Raw genomic sequence first — 26,268 nt, 5'->3', positions numbered from 1 at the left:
CAAGTGGATGGGTGGAGGAGAGGAATCTCTGTACTGTGCTTGCAACTTTTCTTTAAGCTTGTAATTGTATCAAATTGTTAAAAATAGTAATAGTAAAATAGTAAGTATGAATAAGGAAAGGAGAACATTCCTGCAACAAATTACATTGAAATTAATAGCAAAATCTGATAAAAACCCAACTTGGTAATATCCCATAAAATTAACAAATTCATTCAATACATATTTTTAGCCTCTGCATCACACTCCCTAGTATCTGGGAAAAGAAAAGTGAAAACATGCATTTTGTTTTACCTTTAAGAAGCCAGTAGTTAAGGTTAGACAGAAGGGAGGTGGTTAATGTTATGGAAACGTTAAAGGTTGCAGAGGAGAGAGATTGGAGGACTTATGTCTGTAGAAGATACTGACCAAATAATTCACAGAGCAGGGAACACTTGAGCTTGACAGATCGGTAGAGGTCTGACAGACAGGGAGTGGAAGCACATTCCAGGACGAAGAAATGCAAAGTAAAAAGCTCCAAGAAACCTGAAGAGCAAGGAGAACTGAAAGAGGGCCTTTGGACCTGAAGAGTCTAGAGTAGGAACTCAAAGTTCCAGGGGGTCAAAGGTGTCTTTAGTGATGCTCCAAAAGTTTCCTTATGCTCATCTGTGATAAGAGTTCTCCTCAGTAAATTTAAACCTTCTATTTCCTGTATTATGAGTATCAAATATTATTCATTCCTTATTATTACAAACATGCCACACATAAAATTCTCAAATGGGAGCAAGATAATGACTGTCCAGATTGTACATGACTATTCAACCATCAATGCCACAGGAAATGTAGGTAGTAGTCAGATTTCTGCACGTTTTCTCTGAATTTAACTCTTAGTCTGTAAAATGAGAATTACTATCTGCTCAATCTGTGTCACTGAATGTGAAAATCAGATATGGTAAGGTGTGTGAAAACACTTCTTAAAACAGAATGTTGGTATTATTATAAGCTCTTTAAAATGGTAAGGTAATCTGACCTGTGAAACCAGCCTAATGAACTGCTTTTGGGAAATGGACAAAAACAACTGTGAGCCTTGGAACAAAGACTACCTTATACCTAACTAAATTCATAAGGTTTGTTTTTTTTTCCCAAGGAAAGTAAAGCGCTAATCAGAAATGAAAAGAATCATAGGTATCGTTGACTCTAATCTAGTCATTTTCAAGTGGAGAAAGAAAACTTCAGGAGAGTTGAGGGACAGGGTTACAATCAGGCCTAAGCCTGCCCCTTTTCATTTTACCACCAAAAGCAAACACCAGGCAATGTTTGGAGAGCGTTACCCATGTGACTTTAATATTTGGAGAGCGTTACCCACGTGACTTTAATTTGAATGAGCAAATGAAACTGGAAATCATATCAGCCTATGTTCTTCTAGCTCTGCTTCCTTCTAATGGACCAATATCCCTGGGCCTTTTGCTCCCATTCAGCTCAGTGCATTTACCATGACCTCACCATGGTTCATGTGCTTTATAATTAATTCCGTACAATTTTTTGAAGACATTCCTAAAATTTTTGGAAAATGTATCTGCACGCTCACAGAAAGATGCTGAGTAAATTAATGAAAAAAGTTAAGTGCAGAATGCGCTGTAAAACAATATGAACAACAGTGTGTGTGTTTACGTGTGCGGGTGTGTGTGTTTGCACTTACAACATCAAACATCCGCGGGTTTATGCACCAAGCTGTTTACAACGTCTTCCTCTTCAAGAGTAGGTTTGAGAAGCAGGGGATTCTGAAGGAAGAATACCACCTTTGTCTGGAGAGAAGAATGAGAGAAATGTATCTTTTTTTTCTTTTCTTTTTTGCAGTATTATTCGGTTTGCTTTAGTTTTTATTTCTTTTTTATTGAATTAAAATTGCTTTACAGTGTTGTGTTGGTTTCTGCTGTACAACAAAATGAATCTGCTCTATGTATACATATATATCTTCCTTTTTAGACCTCCCTCCCCCTTATTCCCCTGCCCACCCAGCCCCATTCAGGTCACCACAGAGCACACCAAGCTGAGTTCCCTGCACTACACAGCAGTTTCCTACTAGCTATCTGTTTTACACGCGGCAGTGTACATGTGTCAATCCAAGTCTCCCAATTCATTCCTCCCCCGTCCCTGCCAACGTTCACCCATCCATTTTTCTATGTCTGCATCTCTGTAAATAGATTCATCTGTACCATTTTTCTAGATTCCATATGCATGTGTTAATATACAGTGTTTATCTTTTTCTCTGTACACTTCTATAGAGCTTGACTTTTTCAAACGTTGTGCTTCACTCTTATAATTAAAAGAATAAAAATTGTCAACATGTAGATGGTGGTAGAACTTTTTAAAGTGAAGTCACTCAGTCGTGTCCGACTGTAGCCTACCAGGCTCCTCAGTCCATGGAATTTTCCAGGCAAGAGTACTGGAGTGGGTTGCCATTTCCTTCTCCAGGGGATCTTTCCAACCCAGGGATCGAATCCGGGTCTCCTGCACTGTAGGCAGACGCTTTACCATCTGAGCCACCAGGGAAGCCTCTAATGTAGGGACTCGGGGAGTTAGAACCAAGATGCCTCTGTGAGCCCAGGGAGCAGAGTCCTGAGCGGCAGATGTGCAGATGCCCTGCTGTGGGGTTGGCATGCTTCGTCATCACAGAAAGCTAACAAAACTAGCATGGGTTTATAACAATAGCCCTGTAAGGCATCCATCTGGGTCTTTGATGGGTAATTGAGTCAGCTGAACCTCAGGCACGAATAATTCTCCTTGGAACCAGGGCTTCCCATATCTCAATTCTCCCAACACTTGAGGGTCAGGGGCCCAATGCTGGACTGAAATGAAGCTGTAGGAAGTAGGATCATGTGAAAACAGTTATGAATTTTGTTTTCAAGATAAGATCTTAGGACAAAGTCTGCTGCTGCTGCTAAGTCGCTTCAGTCGTGTCCGACTCTGTGCAACCCCATAGACGGCAGCCCACCAGGCTCCCCCGTCCCTGGGATTCTCCAGGCAAGAGCACTAGGGTGGGTTGCCATTTCATCCTCCAATGCATGAAAGTGAAAAGCTAAAGTTAAGTCGCTCAGTCATGTCCGACTCTTCCCTCAGGCAGATTTTTGGAATGAAACTTTGAAAAGGAATTCTTTTCTCCTCTGAGTTCCCAATCTCTTAATACCTGGACTCCCGTCCTCTTCCCTTGCCCTCCCTTCCTTCAGATATTCTGTTTTCCACTCACGTTAAATATCTCTGTTCAAATTAAAATATCAAAGATTAAGAATTAAAAAGTGATAGCTGACCCGGGCATTATTTGCAAAATTTTGTATGCCAATGGTATTACTGGCTTACCTGCTTCACAGAGCATTTTTAACTTAAGAAGAGTTCAGATGAGATTATTGGAAGTAAAAAAGGAAACAGAGCAAGTGTCCTCTCTTCAGTGTATGTGGGCGCTGTGCTAAGCAGCTAAAATTGTGTCCAACTCTTTGCGATCCTACGGACTGTCGCCCACCAGGCTCGTCTATCCATGGGATTCTCCAGGCAAGAATACTGGAGTGAGTTGCCATACCCTTCTCCAGAGGATCTTTCCGACCCAGGGACTGAACCCATGTCTTTTTGTCTCCTACGTTAGCAGGCAGGTTCTTTCCCACTAGCACCACCTGGAAGCCCAATATGTGCACTACGAGGAGCTTTAATCTACTTACGAATCCTGTTGACCAGTTTCGTTTCTAGTCTTTTCCCCAAGGCTCATTCAGACTACATTCTTGCTTCAAAAGTACTCTCACTATAGGAAGCATTCATCTATGATTCTTGTTTGAAAGAGGAGAAACCATCTGGTATCTTTTAGGGGGCTCCGAAGAGCTCCAGTACCATAGTCCTTTATGTCTCAGCGCAGAAAAGAATTCAATGAGAGGCGAAGTGATAGATAAGAAGTGACGTATTAGAATAGGACACTTGTGAGGTGTGCCATGCCCCAAGAACTTACTGGGCTACAGTTTTATTTGCCATGCTTAGTCGCTCAATCATGTCTGACTCTTTGCGACCCCATGGACTGTAGCCCACCAGGCTCCTCTGTCCATGGGGATTCTCCAGGCAAGAATACTGAAGTGGTTTGCCAATAATCAAAAGAAAAGTGGGAAAGGGGAGAAGACCTTCTTTGTCTTTCTTGAGTAGATATCATGTCTCCATTATCAGTTCCTCCTCCAAGTTGAGAAGGGAGGTTTTCTTGTCCTTATAAGGTCAAGCTAGATCTACAAATCATTGATTTTTGTTTTTTATGTGTGCAGAAGCATGTCCTGGGATCATTAACTTACTGAGCTCACTGAGCAGTATGTGGGTCTCATGCCACCATTGTTTTATGGTTTAGGGGCTTGTCTCATGCTTCTTTTGCAAGCTTTTGTTACTAAGCAACCTGCTTGGTTTTGTGATTAAACAAACCTGCTCTCTTAAGTAATCATTAACTTACAGGGGTCTCCCGTGTGTTTCCTACTTACAATCCCCTAGTTGGTATGCTAAGTCGCTTCAGTTGTATCTGACTATTTGAGACCCTATAAACCATAGCCCACCAGGCTCCTCTGTCCATGGGATTTTTCCAGGCAAGAATACCGGAATGGGTTGCCATGCGCTCCTCCAGGGGATCTTCCCAACCCAGGGATCAAAACTGCCTCTTTTATACCTCCTGCATTGGCAGGCAGATTCTTCACCACTAGTGCCATCTGGGAAGCCCCCCTCCCCCACCAGTGGAATTAACTGTTTAGTCACCTACTTTGTCTCTTTACTCTGTCCCTATCAGAATTGTATGTTCTCTAAGGGGTGCACCATAAGCTAACTCACCCAAGGTCTCCTGGCATCTCAGTACTGAGGGATGAACAATGAAATAAGAATCAGAAAACTTGAGTTCTCATTTTAATTGAACCCATGCAAACAACTTTGTCATCTGGGTTGCTTAAGTATCTTAGTTCTTCTGGTACTTCACTGGGGTGTTTTGATAGTTCACCGAGATAAACATTAAAGCACTTTATAATCAACAAAGTCAAGGAAAACTAAAATTTCAAACCAGCCAAACCAGACTGAGACGTCATTTTGAGCACAGTTGACAGCACTGTGACAACTACTTGTTTGTCTGACACACGTAACAGTATCAAACAGGCCAGGTAGCTCATCTTCTATAGACCGGAAAATTACTTGTCTGTAGGACATGGTCCAGAGAGCCCATTTTCAAAAACACTTTTTTTTTCTAACTTGGATGGAATTTGTCATTTAATCATAGAAACTTTAATTTTTTCAGTTTGATTTTTTATTCAGATGCCTTCGTTTGTTATGTTTCAGAAGGAGGAAAATTACTCTTGGCACCCAATGAAAAATCAAGCTTTGGTATCTGTGGCTTTACACTGTGTATGATTCATTCTTATGGGAAAGTCTTCAAGTACATAAAAGTACTTGGAATAAAAATGTACACAGATATAAAGTAAAAGCAGGATAGATGTTACAAGTAAAGATACTGATTTGAAAGCAACATATTCTGATACTCTGGGAATGGTAGAGAACTTTTCACCTTGAATTGGGTTGGCCAAAATGTTTGAGTTTTTCTGTAATATCTGCCATAACATCAATATTTGTGAAAGAAGAAATATTCCTCAGACATAAAGTCTGATGCCACTGAGAAAATGATGGATTTCGGGGACGACAGAGAATGAGATGGCTGGATGGCATCACCAACTCGATGGACATGAGTTTGAGTGAACTCCAGGAGTTGGTGATGGACAGAGAGGCCTGGCGCGCTGTGATTCATGGGGTCGCAAAGAGTCGGACATGACTGAGCGACTGAACTGAACTGAACTGAACTGAATGTCCATGTTTTTTCATGTTCCATGCACAAGCTCTAGAAATGCCTCGTCTGGTACAAGTGTATTTCTTAAAGTCTCTGGACAACTAACAGACCTTGGGTGTCTTCTAGGAACCCAGTCTATTTCTTAATCCAAGTTACCCAAAACATGTTTGAACTCTCTTACAAGTGAAAAATGTACTTTCCACTGCAGTTTGGGAACTAAATTAGATATGAAAAAAAATTCACATTAAAAGATGCTTAAATATTTACCCAGGCAAAAACATTATGAGTCTTTCTACAGTTGATACAAGCAGGAATAATTAGGTGCTTTATTCCAAAGTCCCAGGATGATTGCCTAGGTTTCTCTCATCTAAAGAAAGAAAGAATTGCTATAATGGAGTTAATTCCAGGAAAATACAGCATTCAGATGAATTTTCTTTAATTTTTTTTATTATCTGTCATTTCTGAACTTGAGGGAAGTAAAAAGAAAGAAGAAGGATAGAAGGAAATGTTTTATAATGGTATGAATTTGATGTGTCACATACTGAATTAGACTTCCTAGTGGCTCAGTGGTAAAGAATTTGCCCGCAACGCAGGAGACACGGGTTCAATCCCTGGGTCAGGAAAATCCTCTGGAGGAGGGAAAGGCAACCCACTCCAGGATTCTTGCCTGGAGAATCCCATGGACACAGGAGTTGGCAGGCTATGGGGTCACAAAGAGTCAGACTTGACTGAGCAGCAGCAACATACTGGATTAAGTTCATATTTTCTTTGACATTTCCCATTAGTTTTATTTTTTTTAATGAAATAGCAACTCCAAACTGTAATTTCCAAACTAACTTGAGGGCTTATTATATATCTAGCTCTCATCCTCTTACTGTAGTTGTTCTTTAAATACAGTTTTCATTGTTTTAAATGTCATGAAAAAAATGTTGCTGATAAAGTCATAATTTTTTAAAATGAGGTTAAATTCATTTTTGTAAGAAACTAAATAATAATAATAATAATGCATAAAGAAAAGAGTTAATGCACAAAATCAACTTGATCATCTTTGGATGATTGAAATTTTTATAATGTTTTATTTTGTCTAAATCTTCTGAAAAATGATTTCACAATCAAGTTTTTACTATTAATTTGAAAACAACAATGACAACAAAATTAAGTTAGAACGCTAAGTAGAATGAGGATACAAACAGCTTTTCATTGAAAACCAATGGTAAAATGTGGTGAGACTTTCTTGCTCTCAATTTCATGCTTGTGAGATTTCCTTTAGTTTGAGGACAGAGCCTTGCTTTTTCCTAGTCTCTATGGTTAATTACAGACTCTCAGTAAGAACAAGAATTAAATCAACAAGCTCAATATCTAGTAGGGGAAAAAAAGTCCCCCAAGGCCAGAATTTTTATGCTCCATGAAACTTTCCAAGTGCAATTATGCCCTCCTACATAAAAGGCAGCCTAAAACCTTAAAATACAAATGATTAAAATACAGTAAATGGTGTAATACATGCTGGGTAGCTACCACTTTGCAAGTTTTTATCTAAAACATGGCATAGAACTAATAATTATTTTAGAAGATTTTAATCTGAAATATTACTAAATAAATACTAAAGCACCTAAATAAAACTAAAAATTTAAGCTAAAGGAAAATTATCTAAGATACCCAAAACAGGAACAAGTAACTTCTCTCAGTTATTTTTCCCTAGTTAATCCATTGAAAGTTAATACAAAGCAAGTTGTGGTCAATAGTATGTGTAAGTTTTCAATCTTTCAATTCAGAATTATTTCTATTAGGTTCCTGCCTATTTTATTCATCAACATTTTTTGATTCTAGGAAATTAATTTTTAAAATTTCCATTTTTAAATGGAAAACTCTTAGGACAAACTGGGAGTGAAGATAAATTTATCACCCAGAGAATTCAGACAGAAAGTTGTAACTCATATAAACTCTAGTGTCCTTTATCTTGAGAGAGGTTCTTAATGCTCTGTACTGGCCAACACTGGAGAGTAGGATTAACAAAATGACTGGGATTAGAAAAGAAGGTGTGTGTTTAGCATTACCATCTTCATGCCCTGCACCTGGCTGTGCCATAGATTTAAGAACTAAAGAATGGGGTAGGGGGTCATCAAAGATCAGATCAAATCAAAACTGCTTCTAGAGTAGGTTCAAAGATGCCTGGCTTTCAAGATTATTCAGTTTAGTTCAGTCTCTCAGTCATGTCCGACTCTGCGACCCCATGAATCACAGCACGCCAGGCCTCCCTGTCCATCACCAATTCCCGGAGTTCACTCAAACTCATGTCCATCAAGTCGGTGATGCCATCCAGCATCTCATTCTCTGTCGTCCCCGTCTCCTCCCACCCCCAATCCCTCCGAGCATCAGACTCTTTTCCAGTGAGTCAACTCGTCGCATGAGGTGGCCAAAGCATTGGAGTTTCAGCTTTAGCATCAGTCCTTCCAACGAACACCCTGGATTGATCTCCTTTAGAAAGGACTGGTTGGATCTCCTTGCAGTCCAAGGGAGTCTCAAGAGTCTTCTCCATCACCACAGTTCAAAAGCATCAATTCTTCAGCGATCAGCTTTCTTCACAGTCCAACTCTCACATCCATACACGACCACGGGAAAAACTATAGCCTTGACTAGATGGACCTTGGTTGGCAAAGTAATGTCTCTGCTTTTTAATATGCTATCTAGGTTGGTCATAACTTTCCTCCCAAGGAGTAAGCGTCTTTTAATTACATGGCTGCAATCAGCATCCGCAGTGATTTTGGAGCCAAAAAAAAAATAAAGTCTGACACTGTTTCCACTGTTTCCCCATCTATTTCCCATGAAGTGATGGGACGAGATGCCATGATCTTCGTTTTCTGAATGTTGAGCTTCAAGCAAACATTTTCACTTTCCTCTTTCACTTTCATCAAGAGGCCTTTGAGTTCCTCTTCACTTTCTGCCATGAAGGTGCATTTCTACTTACAACTCTTATAGCTGTTAACATGGGCTTGGTTTATTTGTTTTATTTGTTACATATTTGGGAGGGTTGGCATTCCTTTTATCATCCTACTGCTGCTTCTGCTGCTAAGTCGCTTCAGTCGTGTCTGACTCTCTGCAACCCCATAGACAGCAGCCCACCAGGCTCCCCCGTCCCTGGGGTTCTCCAGGCCAGAACACTGGAGTGGGTTGCCGTTTCCTTCTCCAATGCATGAAAGTGAAAAGTGAAAGTGAAGTTTCTCAGTCGTGTCTGACTCTTCGCGACCCCATGGACTGCAGCCTACCAGGCTTCTCCGCCCATGGGATTTTCCAGGCAAGAGTACTGGAGTGGGTTGCCATTGCCTTCTCCATTTTATCATCCTAGATTCTTGTTAATAGCTAATTATTATTAAGAAGCAGTATGAAATGCCATAAAAGTTTTAAATGACAATAAAGAGATTTTGTTTGGTTTGGTCTTAGGTCTCTTTGTCCTGTTATTGCTAACACAAAACTGATTATTGATAAACAGTGGTATTAATTAAATCATTTAGTTTAGGTACATTTTCACTAATTGATCTTTAATCTACACTCCATATTTTAATCTACTCAAAAATCTATATTTTAATCTCTTAAAATTTTTTAAACTATTCTTCTCAGCTTTGTATGATTGCATTGCAGCATTCAAAGGACCTATTTAAAATGTGCTATTAGGTAACCTCTAGACTACTATGAGAGGATATTTAATACTTTAAACCTTTATGGTATGTAGAAAAAGAAATTCTTTCGCCAGAAAATTTCTTTGTTAAATGTTATGAGGATTAAAGTAAATGACATATGTAAAGTACCCAGCATAAAGACATAGGAATATGTGTGGGTGCAAGTGTGTGTTTCAAGCACCACACTACTTTCACATGGACTACCATTCCCCAAAACGATGCTAATTGTGATTATTATATTGATTCGAAGTTCAAGTCAGAAGCATTTGTTTCTTTTCCACTGAGAAAATACAAATAGCCAAAAGAAATTTCTTTTCCTGCCATCAAATCTGTAGTCCACCCTTACCTGAATTCTTAAACTCTTCTCTCCTGTTAGAGCAAATGAACTTTTGATCCTTTTTTCCAAGACCAGCCTCCACGGGTACAATGGTTCCCATTCTCTCTTGCTTACTCAAGGTCTTCGTTCCCACAGTTATACCTCTCTCCTACAATGCCATCAGTTTTTCTCTCTGTGCTACAGCATTCCCAAGAACAGAAAACATTATTTCTAATGTCTGAAAACATCCTTTCCTACTGTGTATTTCTCAGGAAATCAGTATATCTTGTATAGGTTGTATCATGTTCCTCAAAAAAAGGTATATTGAAGTCCTCCTAATTCTCAGTAACTCAGAATGTGACCTTGTTTGAAAATCAGGTCACTGCAGATGGAATTAGCTGGAGATGGGTGCGTCCCAATCTGATATGATTGGCATCCTTTCTTGAAGATGGACATGTGAAGACACAGAGAAGAACATCATGGGACAATGAAGGCTGATAGGGGAGATATGCAACAGCAAGCCCAGGAATGTCAAAGACTACCAGCAAACCACCAGAAGCTGGGAAGATGAAAGGACAGTTCCCCCTCAAGGTTTCAGCGGGCATATAGCCCCACCAACAACTTGTTTTCAGACTTCTAGCTCCCAGAACTGCATGTGGGACAATAAATGTGTGTTGTTCTCAGCCACCCAATTTGTTGTACTTCATTATGGCAGCGCTAGAAACTAATACATCATTTTCATGTTGCACTAAGTTATTCCTTAGTGCAGAAAATATTTTCTCTCATCACTTAACAATTCCCTTGACCCTAAAGCTAGCACTCTATTCCTTTGCTTCCTTTTTATAGCAAATATCTTTTAAGAGTTACTTTTAATTGCTGTCATCACTTACCCTGCCCCTCTTTCTCTAATGGTCATATTCTGGTCAAGACCCTCACCCCTTCCACTAGTCCCCAAAACCACTTTTGTCAAAGTAACTTATTGTACCTTATTTTTCTTCAAAACAAATAATGTTTATTTCTTAATTTTGCTGCTGTCCGTCTTCCTCACTGAAATCTAAGTTCCAGAAAGACAAGGAATTGATGTATTTTTTCACTACAGTGCTGCAGGTCCTGGCACTTGGTAGGTTCTTAATAAAATTTTGTGGAACCATGCAATTCATTTGCTTTCAGATTATTAATTACATGTGATACATAAAATTTTCATTTGGATATAAGCATTCTATTTCTGGATGCTATACATTTTACAAGTATTTTGTTATGACTTTTCAAGTATTTAAAGGTTATCAATAAAAAAGGTTTTTATGTTTTGCAAGCATTCAAAACATAATTTTTAACGTTTTATCCTAATATTTATCCCAAGGTAAACTGTTATGTCTTTATTTTATACTTTCTAAAGCTATCAGAAGATATTCATCTTCATATTCAGCCTATGTATTAAGGAAAGGGTTTTTTTTTTAACTTTTATCCACATTTAGAAACTAAATGACTTGAAGACCAAAAGTCCTTCCTGCAATATCTAAGTGGGTAAATGATAAAATGCAAACTTCGATAAAAGCTTTTCACTATCAAATAAGTTTAATTCTCCTATCACCAACTCTATCTTATAATTTTATTGACATTTAGGATTATTATCTTAATATAGTAAATGAAAAAAATAACTTCCTGCTGGATATGAAGGCAATTTACAGATGAGGAATATTAAATCAGAGATATTATGCAAATGAATGAAGATTCCTTGCTTAGTTCAAGGCTCTGAGGAGCAGCAGAAGTTTTACACAATGAATTGAATTAAAAGAGAAATTAGGCAGCACTATTAAATGTGCTTATAGAATGCATTATCTAAACGTGAATAAGACTATGATCACATTGGTCCATGATGTGACAATACACAGTAATAAACTATATCCACATAAACTTGTCTTTCCATTTTTCCATTGCTCTCTTTATCAGTAGTAAGCCATAGCTCAACAGCCAGATAAGGCAGCATATTAAACACATTGAAACTTTGCCAACTGCTGATATTGGGGCTACATTGCTTCACTTCTTGTCAAGTCCTCCATAAAGAAGATCACTATGTATTTTATTCACGCTATTTTTAGGAATGGAGTAACATAACAATATTATTTAATCATCCATGTATAGACACAATAACAAAAATTGTATGAAAACTGTGTTTCACCTTTGAACTAAACTCTTCTTTGGCAAAATATGTCAGTGTTCTGATTTCAAGACGAAAATGGATTCCAGAAATTTCAAGACCAAAAATGATACTAGACTGAACATAAAAATATTTATAAAAATACGTCTGCCTGATGTTTTATGGACTCTTATTTTAACCCTTTGTTTAACTCAAACTATCTTCTCTCCCCCCAAAACTCTGCCTTCCCAACACTCCTCCTTACTTTCCAATCATTTTTCCCACCACTTCTCCCTCGCACCCTGGACAAATGGAAGCTCTGTCTCTACACTTATCTAAGGCCACTCCTGTACATAAACTATGACTCCTTCCCTCTTCCTCCACCTCAGTCATTGCTCACCTATCGCCTCCCCTCTCTCCTCTACCCCCAGCTCGTCCTCCTTTTTGGTTCTTCCCAGCAGCACTGAAACCTACCCACTTACGCCATGCTCCACTTGAGCCACAGTACTATTTCATTTCTCTCAGCCATAGTTTTGCAACTTCTTTTCAGTGATCAACTCATGGGCTCAGCAACCTCATATCTTCTCTCTTCTGCTGTGTTTCTGAGCAGCCTTTGGCATTGGCTGCTTACTCTTTTCTGCAAACAATCCAACCCCATCTTGCATGAAGCCACACTCTCCTGGTCTCCTCCTACTTTTCTAAACTCCTTATCAGTCTGTTTTGTTAGTATTAAAGGTTAGTCCTGTTTGTGCTTGTGTTAATCCTGTTAAATGATGGTAAACCTTCAAATCCTGTTCAAGATCATTTCCTTCTTATTCCTGCTTCTTAAACAAGCGTGGTTTTTTTTTGGGAGGGGGGGGTGTTAGTTCTAAAAGGACTTGTAGGTCTTCATAGAACCATTCAACTTCGGCTTCTTCAGCGTTACTGGTTGGGGCGTAGGCTTGGATTACTGTAATATTGAATGGTTTGCCTTGGAAATGAACAGAGATCATTCTGTCCTTTTTGAGACTGCATCCAAGTACTACATATCAGACTCTTTTGTTGACCATGATGGCTACTCCATTTCTTCTAAGGGATTCCTACCCACAGTAGTAGATATAATGGTCATCTGAGTTAAATTCACACATTCCAGTCCTTTTAGTTCACTGATTCCTAAAATGTCTACATTCACTCTTGTCATTTCCTGTTTGACAACTTCCAATTTGCCTTGATTCATGGACCTAACATTCCAGGTTCCTATGCAATATTGCTCTTTGCAGCATCGGACCTTGCTTCTATCACCAGTCACATCCACAACTGGGTACTGTTTTTGCTTTGACTAAATCCCTTCATTCTTTCTGGAGTTATTCTCCACTGATCACCAGTAGCATACTGGGCACTTACCAACCTGGGGAATTCCTCATTCAATATCCTATCATTTTGCCTTTTCATGCTGTTCATGGGGTTCTCAAGGCAAGTATACCGAAGTGGTTTGCCATTCCCTTCTGCAGTGGACCACATTCTGTCAGACCTCTCCACCATGACCTGCCCATCTTGGGTGGCCCCACACGGCATGGCTTAGTTTCATTGAGTTAGACAAGGCTGTGGTCCATGTGATCAGATTGACTAGTTTTCCGTGATTATGATTTCAGTGTGTCTGCCCTCTGATGCCCTCTCGCAACACTTACCATCTTACTTGGGTTTCTCTTACCTTGGTCCTGGGGTATCTCTTCAAGGCTGCTCCAGCAAAGTGCAGCCACTGTACCTTACCTTGGACGAGGTAACATAATCCTTTTCATTATAGGGGACTGGAATGCAAAAGTAGGAAATAAAGAAACACCTAGAGTAACAGGCAAATTTGGCCTTGGAGCACAGAATGAAGCAGGGCAAAGGCTGATAGAGTTTTGCCAAGAGAACGCACTGGTCATAGCCAACACCCTCTTTCAACAACACAAGAGAAGACTCTATACATGGACATCACCAGATGGTCAACACCAAAATCAGATTGATTATATTCTTTGCAGCCAAAGATGGAGAAGCTCTATACAGTTAGCAAAAACAAGACCAGGAGCTGACTGTGGCTCAGATCATTGCCAAATTCAGACTTAAATTGAAGAAAGTAGGGAAAACCACTAGACCATTCAGATGTGACCTAAATCAAATCCCTTATGATTATACAGTGGAAGTGAGAAATAGATTTAAGGGACTAGATCTGATAGATAGAGTGCCTGATGAACTCTGGACAGAGGTTTGTGACATTGTACAGGAGACAGGGACCAAGACCATCCCCATGGAAAAGAAATGCATAAAAGCAAAATGGCTGTCTGAGGAGGCCTTACAAATAGCTGTGAAAAGAAGAGAAGCGAAAAGCAAGGAGAAAAGGAAAGATATAAGCCTCTGAATGCAGAGTTCCAAAGAATAGCAAGGAGAGATAAGAAAGCCTTCCTCAGCGATCAATGCAAAGAAATAGAGGAAAACAACAGAATAGGAAAAACAAGAGATCTCTTCAAGAAAATTAGAGATTCCAAGGGAACATTTCATGCAAAGATGGGCTCGATAAAGGACAGAAATGGTATGGACCTAACAGAAGCAGAAGATATGAAGAAGAGGTGGTAAGAATACACAGAAGAACTGTACAAGAAAGATCTTCACGACCAAATTAATCACAATGGTGTGATCACTCACCTAGAGCCAGACATCTTGGAATGTGAAGTCAAGTGGTCCTTAGAAAGCATCACCATGAACAAAGCTAGTGGAGGTGATGGAATTCCAGTTGAGCTATTTCAAATCCTGAAAGATGATACTATGAAAGTGCTACACTCAATATGCCAGCAAACTTGGAAAACTCAGCAGTGGCCACAGGACTGGAAAAATTCAGTCTTTATTCCAATCCCAAAGAAAGGCAATGCCAAAGAATGCTCATACCACACAATTTCACTCATCTCACACGCTAGTAAAGTCATGCTCAAAATTCTCCAAGCCAGGCTTCAGCAATACATGAACCGTGAACTTCCAGATGTTCAAGCTGGTTTTAAAAAAGGCAGAGGAAGCAGATATCAAATTGCCAACATCCGCTGGATCATAGAAAAAGCAAGAGAGCTCCAGAAAAACATCTATTTATGCTTTATTGACTATGCCAAAGCCTTTGACTGTGTGGATCACAACAAACTGTGGAAAATTCTGAAAGAGATGGGAATACCAGACCACCTGAACTCCCTCTTGAGAAACCTGTATGCAGGTCAGGAAGAAACAGTTAGAACTGGACATGGAACAACAGACTGGTTCCAAATAGGAAAACGACTACGTCAAGGCTGTATATTGTCACGATGCTTATTTAACTTCTATGCAGAGTACATCCTGAGGAACGTTGGGCTGGAAGAAGCACAAGCTGGAATCAGGATTGCCGGGAGAAATATCAATAACCTCAGATACGCAGATGACACCACCCTTATGGCAGAAAGTGAAGAGGAACTCAAAAGCCTCTTGATGAAAGTGAAAGAGGAGAGTGAAAAAGTTGGCCTGAAGCTCAACATTCAGAAAACTAAGTTCGTGGCATCTGGTCCCATCACTTCATGGGAAATAGATGGGGAAACAGTGGAAACAGTGTCAGACTTTATTTTTGGGGGCCCCAAAATCACTGCAGATGTTGATTGCAGCCATGAAATTAAAAGACACTTACTCCTTGGGAGGAAAGTTATGACCAACCTAGATAGCATATTTAAAAGCAGAGACATTACTCTGCCAACAAAGGTCCATCTATTCAAGGCTATGGTTTTTCCCGTGGTCATGTATGGATGTGAGAGTTGGACTGTGAAGAAAGCTGATCGCCGAATAATCGATGCTTTTGAACTGTGGTGATGGAGAAGACTCTTGAGAGTCCCTTAGACAGTAAGGAGATCCAACCAGTCCATTCTAAAGGAGATCAATCCTGGGTGTTCAATGGAAGGACTGATGCTAAAGCTGAAACTCCAGTACTTTGGCCACCGCATGCAACGAGTTGACTCACTGTAAAAGACTCTGACGCTCAGAGTGATTGGGGCTGGGAGGAAGACGGGGACGACAGAGAATGAGATGCTGGATGGCATCACCGACTTGATGGACATAAGTTTGAGTGAACTCCAGGAGTTGGTGATGGACAGGGAGGCCTGGCGTGCTGTGATTCATGGGGTCACAAAGAGTCGGGCACAACTGAGCGACTGAACTGAACTGAACTGAAACATGCTTATCTGTTCCCCTCATCTATTACTACCTATTGTATGGGTTGATTTGTGTCCTGTCAAAATTCATATGCTGAAGTCCTAACCCCAGTACCTCAGAATAAGACTACATGTGGCAAATACATGAGGTCTTTAAAAAGGTAATTCAGGAAACAGAAAGAGAAATTAAGGAAGCAATTCCATTCACCATTGCAACGAAAAGAATAAAATACTTATGAATAAATCTACCTAAAGAAACAAAAGACCTATATATATGGAAAACTATAAAACACTGATAAAAGAAATCAAAGATGACACAAATAGATGGAGAAATATACCATGTTCACAGATCAGAAGAATCAATATAGTGAAAATGAGTATACTACTGAAAGCAATCTATAGATTCAATGTAATCCCTATCACGCTACCAACGGTATTTTTCAGAGAACTAGAACAAATTATTTCACAATTTGTATGGAAATACAAAAAAAACAAAAAACCTCGAATAGCCAAAGCAATCTTGAGAAAGAAGAATGGAACTGGAGGAATCAACCTGCCTGACTTCAGACTCTACTACAAAGCTACAGTCATCAAGACAGTATGGTACTGGCACAAAGACAGAAATATAGATCAGTGGAACAAAATAGAAAGCCCAGAGAAAAATCCATACACCTATGGACACCTTATCTTTGACAAAGGAGGCAAGAATACAAAATGGAAAAAAGACAATCTCTTTAACAAGTGGTGTTGGAAAAACTGGTCAACCACTTGTAAAAGAATGAAACTAGAACACTTTCTAACACCATACACAAAAATAAACTCAAAATGGATTAAAGATCTAAATGTAAGACCAGAAACTATAAAACTCCTAGAGGAGAACATAGGCAAAACACTCTCTGACATAAATCACAGCAGGATCCTCTAAGACCCATCTCCCAGAGTGATAGAAATAAAAGCAAAAATAAACAAACGGGAGCTAATTAAACTTAAAAGCTTTTGCACAACGAAGGAAACCATAAGAAAGGTGAAAAGACAGCCTTCAGAATGGGAGAAAATAACAGCAAATGAAAGCAACTGATAAAGGATTAATCTGAAAAATATACAAGCAGCTCATGCAGCTGAATTCCAGAAATATAAACGACCCAATCAAAGAATGGGCCAAAGAACTAAACAGACATTTCTCCAAAGAAGACATACAGATGGCTAACAAACACATGAAAAAATGCTCAACATCCCTCATAATCAGAGAAATGCAAATCAAAACCACAATGAGATACCATTTCACTCCAGTCAGATTGGCTGCTATCCAAAAGTCTACATGCAATAAATGCTGGAGAGGGTGTGGAGAGAAGGGAACCTTCTTACACTGTTGGTAGGAATGCAAACTAGTACAGCCACTATGGAGAACAGTGTGGAGATTCCTCAAAAAACTGGAAATAGAACTGCCATATGATCCAGCAATCGCACTCCTGGGCATACACACCGAGGAAACCAGAATTGAAAGAGACACATGTACCCCAAGGTTCATCGCAGCACTGTTTACAATAGCCAGGATGTGGAAGCAACCTAGATGTCCATCGACAGATGAATGGATAAGAAAGCTGTGATACAAATACGCAATGAAATCTCAGCTATTAAAAAGAATGCATTTGAATCAGTTCTAATGAGGTGGATGAAACTGGAGCCTATTATACAGAGTGAAGTAAGTGAGAAAGAAAAACACCAATACAGTATACTACTCTTGAGAGTCCCTTGGCCTGCAAGGAGATCCAACCAGTCCATTCTAAAGGAGATCAGTCCTGGGTGTTCATTGGAAGGACTGATGCTAAAGCTGAAGCTCCAATACTTTGGCCACCTCATGCAGAGAGTTGACTCACTGGAAAAGACTCTGATGCTGGGAGGGATTGGGGGCAGGAGGAGAAGGGGACAACAGAGAATGAGATGGCTGGATGGCATCACCGACTCGATGGACATGAGTTTGAGTGAACTCTGGGAGTTGGTGATGAACAGGGAGGCCTGGTGTGCTGTGATTCACGGGGTCACAAAGAGTCGGACACGACTGAGCGACTGAACTAAGCTGAACTGAACTGAACGCATATATATGGAATTTAGAAAGATGGTAACAATGACCTTATATATGAGACAGCAAAGAGACACAGATGTAAAAAACAGACTTTTGGACTCTGTGTTAGAAGGCGAGGGTGGGATGATTTGAGAGACTAGCATTGAAACGTATATTATCATATGTGAAGCTGATCGCCAGTCCAGGTTCAGTGCATGAGACGGTGCACTCAGGGCTGATGCACTGGGATGACCCAGAGGGATGGGATGGGATGGGGAGGGAGGTGGGAGGGGGGTTCACGATGGGGGACACATGTACACCCATGGATGATTCATGTCAATGTATGGCAAAACCCACACAGTATTGTAAAGTAATTAGCCTTCAATAAAATAAATTAATTTACAAAAAAAAACAGTAATTCAAATGAGATCACAGGGGTGGACTGAATCCAACATAACTGATGTTCTTATAAGAAAAAGAGACTCGGGCACAGATAGACACAAAGGAAAGACCATGTGAAGATGCAGGGAGAGGATGGTCAAAGAGAGAAGCCACACAAGAAATCATCTGTTGATGGTGTGGTCTTGGACTTCTAACTTCCAGAGCTATGATAGTTCTGTTGTTTCAGCCTCTCAGTCTGTGGAACCTGGCTTTAGCAGCTTAGCAAACTAATACAAGACCTGTGAATTGGCCTACGGCTCCTAAATTCACTGGGCTTTCCTGGTGACTCAGACAGTAAAGAATCTGCATGCAATGCAGGAGACCTGGCTTCAATCCCTGGCACAGGAAGATTCCCATTACTGTAGTAGTAGGTCTAACCACCAAATTATATCCCACTACCTACTGGGTCTCGCCACACAGATGTCTCAAAAATATTTCAAGAACTATATGCCGTTGCATCTAGTTGCCTGAATATGAAACACGTTCACTGTAGTAGACTCTACTTGCACTCCAAGTCAAATCTGCCCATCCCACCTCTAACTCCAGTTTCACCTCAAGCAGTTCTCTCAGAGTTTCTGCCTCAGGGTTTTATCCAAAGTTCTAAGAACTTGTTCAGCAGCTAGGAGTTAATGTCCCTGGAGTCAACAAACTAAAGAGATAGGAGAATTGGGGACTAAAGGCCAAGTCTCCAGTTTTCCAGAGAGACCTTGCTGCGAGATTTCAGTGTGGTTCCTCAGAGGATCCCCCCTCAAGACTGTGCGCCGGTTTCTGCAGCAATGAAGCGCTCAGTGGTGCACACTTGATTGATTTTCCTCCTTCCTTGAATCAGCTTTTCTTCTTTCCTGACTCAGCCTCTCCATTTCCTCACTCTTACTTTCTAGGATCTCCTCTGAATTAAACTTCCTGAACCCCAGTCCTTGTCGCAGACTTGTGTGTTGGGGAACTCACACTAAGACTGTCAATGTCATTCTCTTAGATCTCTCCTTTAACCATTTTATCTGGCCACCAATTATTAAATTCTGGTGATTCTACCATGGTTTTCAGGTCAACCTACTCTCTCAGAATAAAAGCCCATTGCCTTTATTCTGGGTTCGGACCATCATCAGCTATGATCTGGACAATGCTACAATCTTCTAATTAACCTCCTTGCCTTGTGAATCACCCCTCACCAAATGATTCTCCAGGGGAAAGTCACTGTGTGATTTCTAAATGGACTATCTGATCCTACTTACTCATAAAAACCTTCAAACATTTCCCATAATCTCTAACATAATGTACTTAACATGATTTGCAAGATCTTTTAGACTTAGTTTTCATCCCTAGTCTCATCTCTCATTTCTCACTTAAGCTAGTCTGACTAAACTATTTTTAGATCTCTAACTAGCCATGCGATCTGTCACCTCAGGGCCTTTGCATACCCTGCTCCTGCCTCTTAAAATGTCCTTCTCCACTCCTCATACCACTATCACTCATCTTTACCCTTCCTAGTTTAGTCAGTATTTACTCTTGAAAGCATCTGATGTTTATTTTTTGGTGAGTTGCCTCTCCTACATGTTTTTAAAATATGTTATGCTATATTTTCATTGCCTGTTTATATATTCAGGTCATACACTCAATCACACTTTTTGAGGGCTTTTTCCCCCTGGGTATGAAGTACATCACATATTTTAGGTATTCAATAAATACTGGTAAAATAAATTAATAAATACAAGTAACATTATTAAATAATGTTATAAAACATTTTTAATAACAAAAAACTGGCAAACAAGTTTTCAGATCATATAGAAAGGGTTGAAGCAAACCAGAAGGAAGATTAATAAATAGAAACTCTATAAAAATCTAGGACAAAAGTTCTATCTTCAGAAATCTTTGACACCATTATTCCTGTAACCGTGGATACATGCCTACTCAGATTCTTTTAATCTATTACTTAGAAAGCAATTTTAAAAGTTTGTAATACAAAGCAGGCATTTTCAAATGGGAATTTAAATCAATCCCCAAAATTAGTGAATTTTTAAATGACATGGTTTTAATTTATGACTTCACCCAATGACAATAAGGTGCTGAACAGGAACTAGCCTTTCAGTAAAGCTGAGAAGGAAGCAAAATCTGTTTCAGGCCTTGGACTCCATGATTTATTCTCTTGCTGCTTCCACCTCAAGTCCTTGCTCTAAAATCAGCAGCCTTCTGTGTCTGTTCACTCCTCTGCCCCTTGGTGAATGTAAGAATCTTGGCAGGACGTCCTGGTGAACTGCCCTTTCCAGCTATCAACCTTCTAAACATCATATAATCACTGCCACTCCCCGTCTCTTGGCCTTGTTGGACAAAAAAAATGCCAGCACTTGAAAACATGAGTAGGAATTTCCAGTCAGCTAAAATGGAGAGGCAGTTTTCTTGGCAACTACCAGTCACTCTGGGTAAGTGGGTTCCCATCCAGAAGCGCTAAAAAGCCCTTCCTAGCAGGTGCCCTATTATCAGGGCATCACTGCAGCCACATAATCCAGGTAAAGTTCTCTGCTGGAGACAAAGCTTTATTTCTCATTAGCCTCTTAACAATAATGCTTAGTTTCTCTCAAGAGAGAGACAGGGCACCACTGAAAAACCCCCAGTTGTACATATATTGCCATCACTAACTATTTGAAAAAACTGATATAGTAATCCATTTCTTAAAAACACTATATTTGAGATTGCTCAATTATTTTCATCCTCAATTTAGCAGACAATAACTTAGTCACCAAAACTAAGTACAGGGTTGATTCTAAGGGGTAGTTAATGAAATCATACAAATTTCAAAAATAGAATTCTTTCATTTATTCAACAAAAGTTTTTTAAGAGTGCCTTTTTTGTGTCTGCCAGGCACTTTTCTGAAGGATTGCCTGTAAAAAAAAAAAAAGACCAAAATCCTTACTTTCTCAGAGTTAATATTTTACTAGAAGAATGAAATAGCACATAGAATTCATTTTTCAAAATACTCATATAATCAGTCACTGTGTAGTTATCAAATATCATCTTCCCCAAAAATAAAATTTAAAGATTTGAAAATATATACACATAATGGTAAGTGGGGAAAAAACTATGATGCAAAACTATATACTATATATATATATATATATACAACACCAAAGTTTTTAAATAATTAATACAGGCATATGTAGACATATATATAGCTTCTAGATGTAGCTAGATACAGATTGGGTTTCTTAAAAGTATAAATATACACTAACAGTTATATTATAGATAACTAGTGTTATCTTTGGCATGAAATTACCAATAATATTTATTTTTTATATTTCTGATATTTTCTAAAATCTCATAATGAATACTCTTTTAATAGTAGCAAATGAACACTTTTAATAGTAGCAAATGAATATAATAAATATTTTTAAATGCAAAAATATAGATTGAGATGAAACTTTATTCATAATTATTAAAAGTTGGAGGCAACCAAGATGTCCTTCGGTGTATGAGTGGATAAACAAACTGTGGTCCATCTATATAATGGAATACTATTCAATAATAAAAAGAAATGATCAAGCAATAGAAGTCATAGATGAAACTTAAATACATACTGATATATGAAAGAGGCCCTGATCTGAAAAAGCTACATATTTTATGATTCCACCTATATGATATTCTGGAAAGGGTAAAATAGTCTGGAGACAGTAAAAATATCAGTGGTTGCCAATGACTCAGGTAGAAGGAAAGATGGATAGGCAGAGCACAGAGACATTTTAGGGCAATGAAATTGTATTGCATGAAACCTCTAACGGTGGATACATGTCACTGAAAAGTGAAAGTGAAGTCGCTCAGTCCTGTCTGACTCTTTGTTACCCCATGGACTGTAGCCTAACAGTCTCCTCCATCCATGGAGTTTTCCAGGCAAGAGTACTGGAGTGGGTCTCCTCCCTCTCCAGAGGATCTCCCCACCCCAGGGATCGAACCCGGGTCTCCCGCATTGCAGACAGACGCTTTACTGCTTTACCCTCTGAGCCACCAAGGAAGCCCAAACATGTCATTGCTGCTGCTAAGTCGCTTCAGTCGTGTCCGACTCTGTGCGACCCCATAGACGGCAGCCCACCAAGCTCCTCCATCCATGGAATTTTCCAGGCAAGAGTACTTGAGAAGGCAATGGCAACCCACTCCAGTACTCTTGCCTGGAAACTTGTCATTACATGTTGTCAAAACCCATAGAATTTGCAACACAAGTAGTGAACCGTTATGCAAACTATGGACTTTAGTTAATAGTGAACCAATTTTGACTTATCATTGTAACAAATTCGCCCAACATTAAAGATAGAGAAAACTGGGGGGATGGCAGGGGAATTATGGAAATCTCTGTAATTTCCGTTCATTTTTCTGTAAGCTATTTTTTTAAGGTATAGTCTAAAATGAACTTCATTTTGACCTTCCAGTGTACAAAACCCTATATGGAATAATGGTTCCCAGATCTTGGAACTTCAGAGACCAGTAAAATTTCCCAAAAAGAGTCAGGAAGAGACAGAGTTTTCCACTTTCCTTCACCAAATAAACACATTAAATCTACATGTGTGTATGAAATACATACACACTCACTCTTTCCATAATATCCCTTACAAGGGAAGGATGTTTTATCACTCAGAATGCAATTTTTCTTAAACTAAGAAAAATTCCATTAAATGCAATAAATTTGGCCTTATGAAAAACCCACTCCATTTTGTGACTTCTCTAATTTCACTGTGCCCTTGTGAACACCTGACCCACGTGGGTGGGGAATCCCTGGTATATAACCCAACGTTTTATCCAACTACAATCCAGGAATGGAGAGGAATATGGTACAAAAACCAAGACTCTTCAGTCTGGACTTCCTCAGGATGGAGAATCCATCTCCTGAAGTCAGTTATTATTGAGCAGTTAGCTGGTTGCATGTTCTCCACTGTTCTTTGTCATTTATCATGATTGTGAAATCATGCAAAACGTTCAAATGCTAATGTCTTGCAGACAGTGAATTAGTGGTCATTTGATTTGTTCATGTCCTTAAAGTTCTCACATCTATGCCTGTGAATCAGAACAAAAAGTGTATCTTCACAGAAGAAATCTTCTGATGAAACCTTTAGACTATGGTTCACTGCAGAATCAATGAAGTGATGATCACACAGTGCCAGAGAAGGCAGGTGTTTTGACTCACCAGTGACTTCAAGTAGGTACTCACTGCTCCTCGACAAGAAGAGGCTCAGAACTTTCAGATCCAGTCCCATGGTCCACTACTTCTTCCACAAGCTCTCATCTCTGGCCCAGGCCAGCACATCACAAGGTGTGATTTAGCTAGAGTTTACCTTTATCTCGGAGAGGGAGTAGCGAGTGAGGAGCATCTGCATTGAGGGGCAGAGGTCACATCCACCTGTTAGTTATGAGTCATTTTACACAATTATAGGAAATGGCAAAGTTTTCTTCAGGGCACAACGTGCAGGAATATTTCTGATCCCACCATCCAGCTAAATTCTTTTGCTACTAGTGGCAGGCAAGTGGTGAGCGTGCACACGTGCTCAGTTGTGTCCAACTCTTTGGTGACCCCATGGACTATAGCCCAAAAGGCTCCTCTGTCCATGGAACTTTCCAGACAAGAATACTGGAGTGGGTTGCTATTTCCTACTCCAGAGGATCAGCCCAACCTAGGGATTGAACCTGCATCTCTTGTGTTTCCTGCATTGGCAGGCAGATTCTTTACCACTGGTGCCACCTGAGAAGCCCAAGGCAAATGTGGACTTCTGGAATTATGCAAGGGTTTAATGGCAAACTCACACACAGCCTTCCCCTCTTCAATCTCAAGGCAGTGAGGACAAATCCTCTTTTTTCCTCTCACACTCACAACAGTGACGGAGTTGGGCTTCTCCTCAGCACTTGATTCTTATTCTGAAAAGAAAGCAGTGTGGCCATATCCATTCATCTGACTCCTTCTCTGTAGATTGACAAAGAGAAAATGGATGACCTCATCTGGTCATTCCAGTTCCACAGAATTTACTCCAAATTAAAGAGAACGTTCAATTACAAATTGTGAGGATCAAGTTGCAGGTAATACTTAATGCCTCTATGAAGCAAGAGAAAATTGATCTTTGCTTTAGGCATCCTTTCAAAGACAGGGAGCCTCATGCAACTGATAAAAGATATCATATGGGCTACAATATAGTCTAATGCACCCATTGTGTTCTATTTAAATTATTTGACTTCACTCACTGATTACTCTCTTGCTTAGGTAACATCTCAGATTTGAGGGTAAAATGGCCATATTTTACATACTGACAAAGTGACCTGGTACACAATAACCCTACATTGTTAAGAAATGAGCCTCAGCCCAGACAACTCACAGAAGTACAGAACATACCAGCACAGCAAAATTCCAGCTGGCAATCTGGGACTCTCACAGGAAACTAGAACAAGTCCTTCCTTCTACACACCCACTAACGTAGGCTTATGCCCTAAGCCACTTTCCTGATATGATTTTTTTTTTTTTCAGTCTTTAGAACCACCAGGAAAACACCAGCAGCTTGACTCCTCTGTACTAACAAAATCACTGATGATCTTTGAGCCGGCTTTCTTAATTCCCTCTGCATTGATTTGTTCCAACAGATAATTCTAGTGGGACTGAGTTTTGGCAACAAAAGACAGAGGACCCAGACTAGGCATCTTGCCTAAACCTGAGGCCCAGAGTCACTTTTATTACAGCATTGACACATCTTGCTTTAAAAAAAGGTAAACCCCATACTCTCCCACCTTTCCTATTCTGGTAATTCCAAACCTCCCCCTTTCTGGTCTTCTGTCTTCCAGATATACTGGTTAATATCTTATCTACATTGCTAAGAATGATGTATTACTGTCCTGTTTGCCAATCCCAGGTTAGCCTCCTTTCCAGATTCTTTCCTCTTCTTTCAGAGAATGCGCTGCTCAGGTCTTATCATAGCAGTAAACATTAATCTTACTTTGTACTTACTGTAGTAACCTCTAGGTAAAATGGTAAAGGTAAGTTTTCTTTCTCAGAACCTCTCTCAACTTTGGTCCTAGGCACACACTTCAGACTTCCATGTTTTCTCTATTCTTCCCTCTAATGTAATTAACTTTCCAGAAAAATTAATGAATCGTTCACTCTATGATATAGGATTGGCAAAACTTATCCCCTCTCCAAAGATGTTCACTTTAACAGAGAACCAAAATCTCAATTTCCAGCTCTAGAAATACAACATCTGTAAGAGGTCTTGGGGCAAGATACCTTTAAATCATACCCTTTAGGACACAGTATTCATACTGGGCACAACATCCTACTTCATGAGTTAATATCAGGTTTTATTTGATCAGATAAAAGAGAAGTAAATAAAAATATCAAGGTCAGAATCACTCACAGTAAAGGTAAATAATGTTTCTTAGAATTTTCATTCCTGTTATACATATGTATGTATAACATGTATGTGTATATAATTATATATAAAAAGTATAAAGGCACTTTTATGGTGTTCATCACCAAAAAGTGGAACTAACATGTCTGGCTTACACCTTTAGCAGATGCTTCTGAAACTATCAGTTGCATAAAACCAACATTTTTCAATTTTCAGTCTCAGACCAACACTTTTAAAAAAATACAATAAAAAGAAATAACTAGCAGAATGATATTAACACACATAAA

At 39.5% G+C, this 26,268-nt stretch overlaps 1 long non-coding RNA gene across 3 annotated transcripts; it reads right to left on the bottom strand.

Moving 5' to 3' along the window:
* Window positions 1-993: 993 nt before the first annotated feature.
* Window positions 994-24,542, bottom strand: LOC129561906 (uncharacterized). 3 transcript variants are annotated; one of them, XR_008687069.2, is made up of 3 exons: window positions 24,463-24,542; window positions 23,782-23,965; window positions 994-1,781 (listed from the first exon to the last, which is right to left on the bottom strand). It is a non-coding gene; the product is annotated as an uncharacterized LOC129561906 (long non-coding RNA). The 3 variants fall into 3 exon arrangements; XR_008687068.2 differs by having other exon boundaries at window positions 24,396-24,530; XR_016037369.1 differs by lacking the exon at window positions 994-1,781 and adding an exon at window positions 21,405-21,493 and having other exon boundaries at window positions 24,396-24,530.
* Between the last annotated feature and the right edge of the window lie 1,726 nt (window positions 24,543-26,268).

This window comes from Moschus berezovskii, chromosome 5 (genome assembly GCF_049115385.1).
Source record: "Moschus berezovskii isolate FMDL1 chromosome 5, NW_MosBer_1.0, whole genome shotgun sequence".
Taxonomy (NCBI): Eukaryota; Metazoa; Chordata; class Mammalia; order Artiodactyla; family Moschidae; genus Moschus; species Moschus berezovskii.
This window is presented reverse-complemented; position numbering and strand designations above follow the sequence as displayed.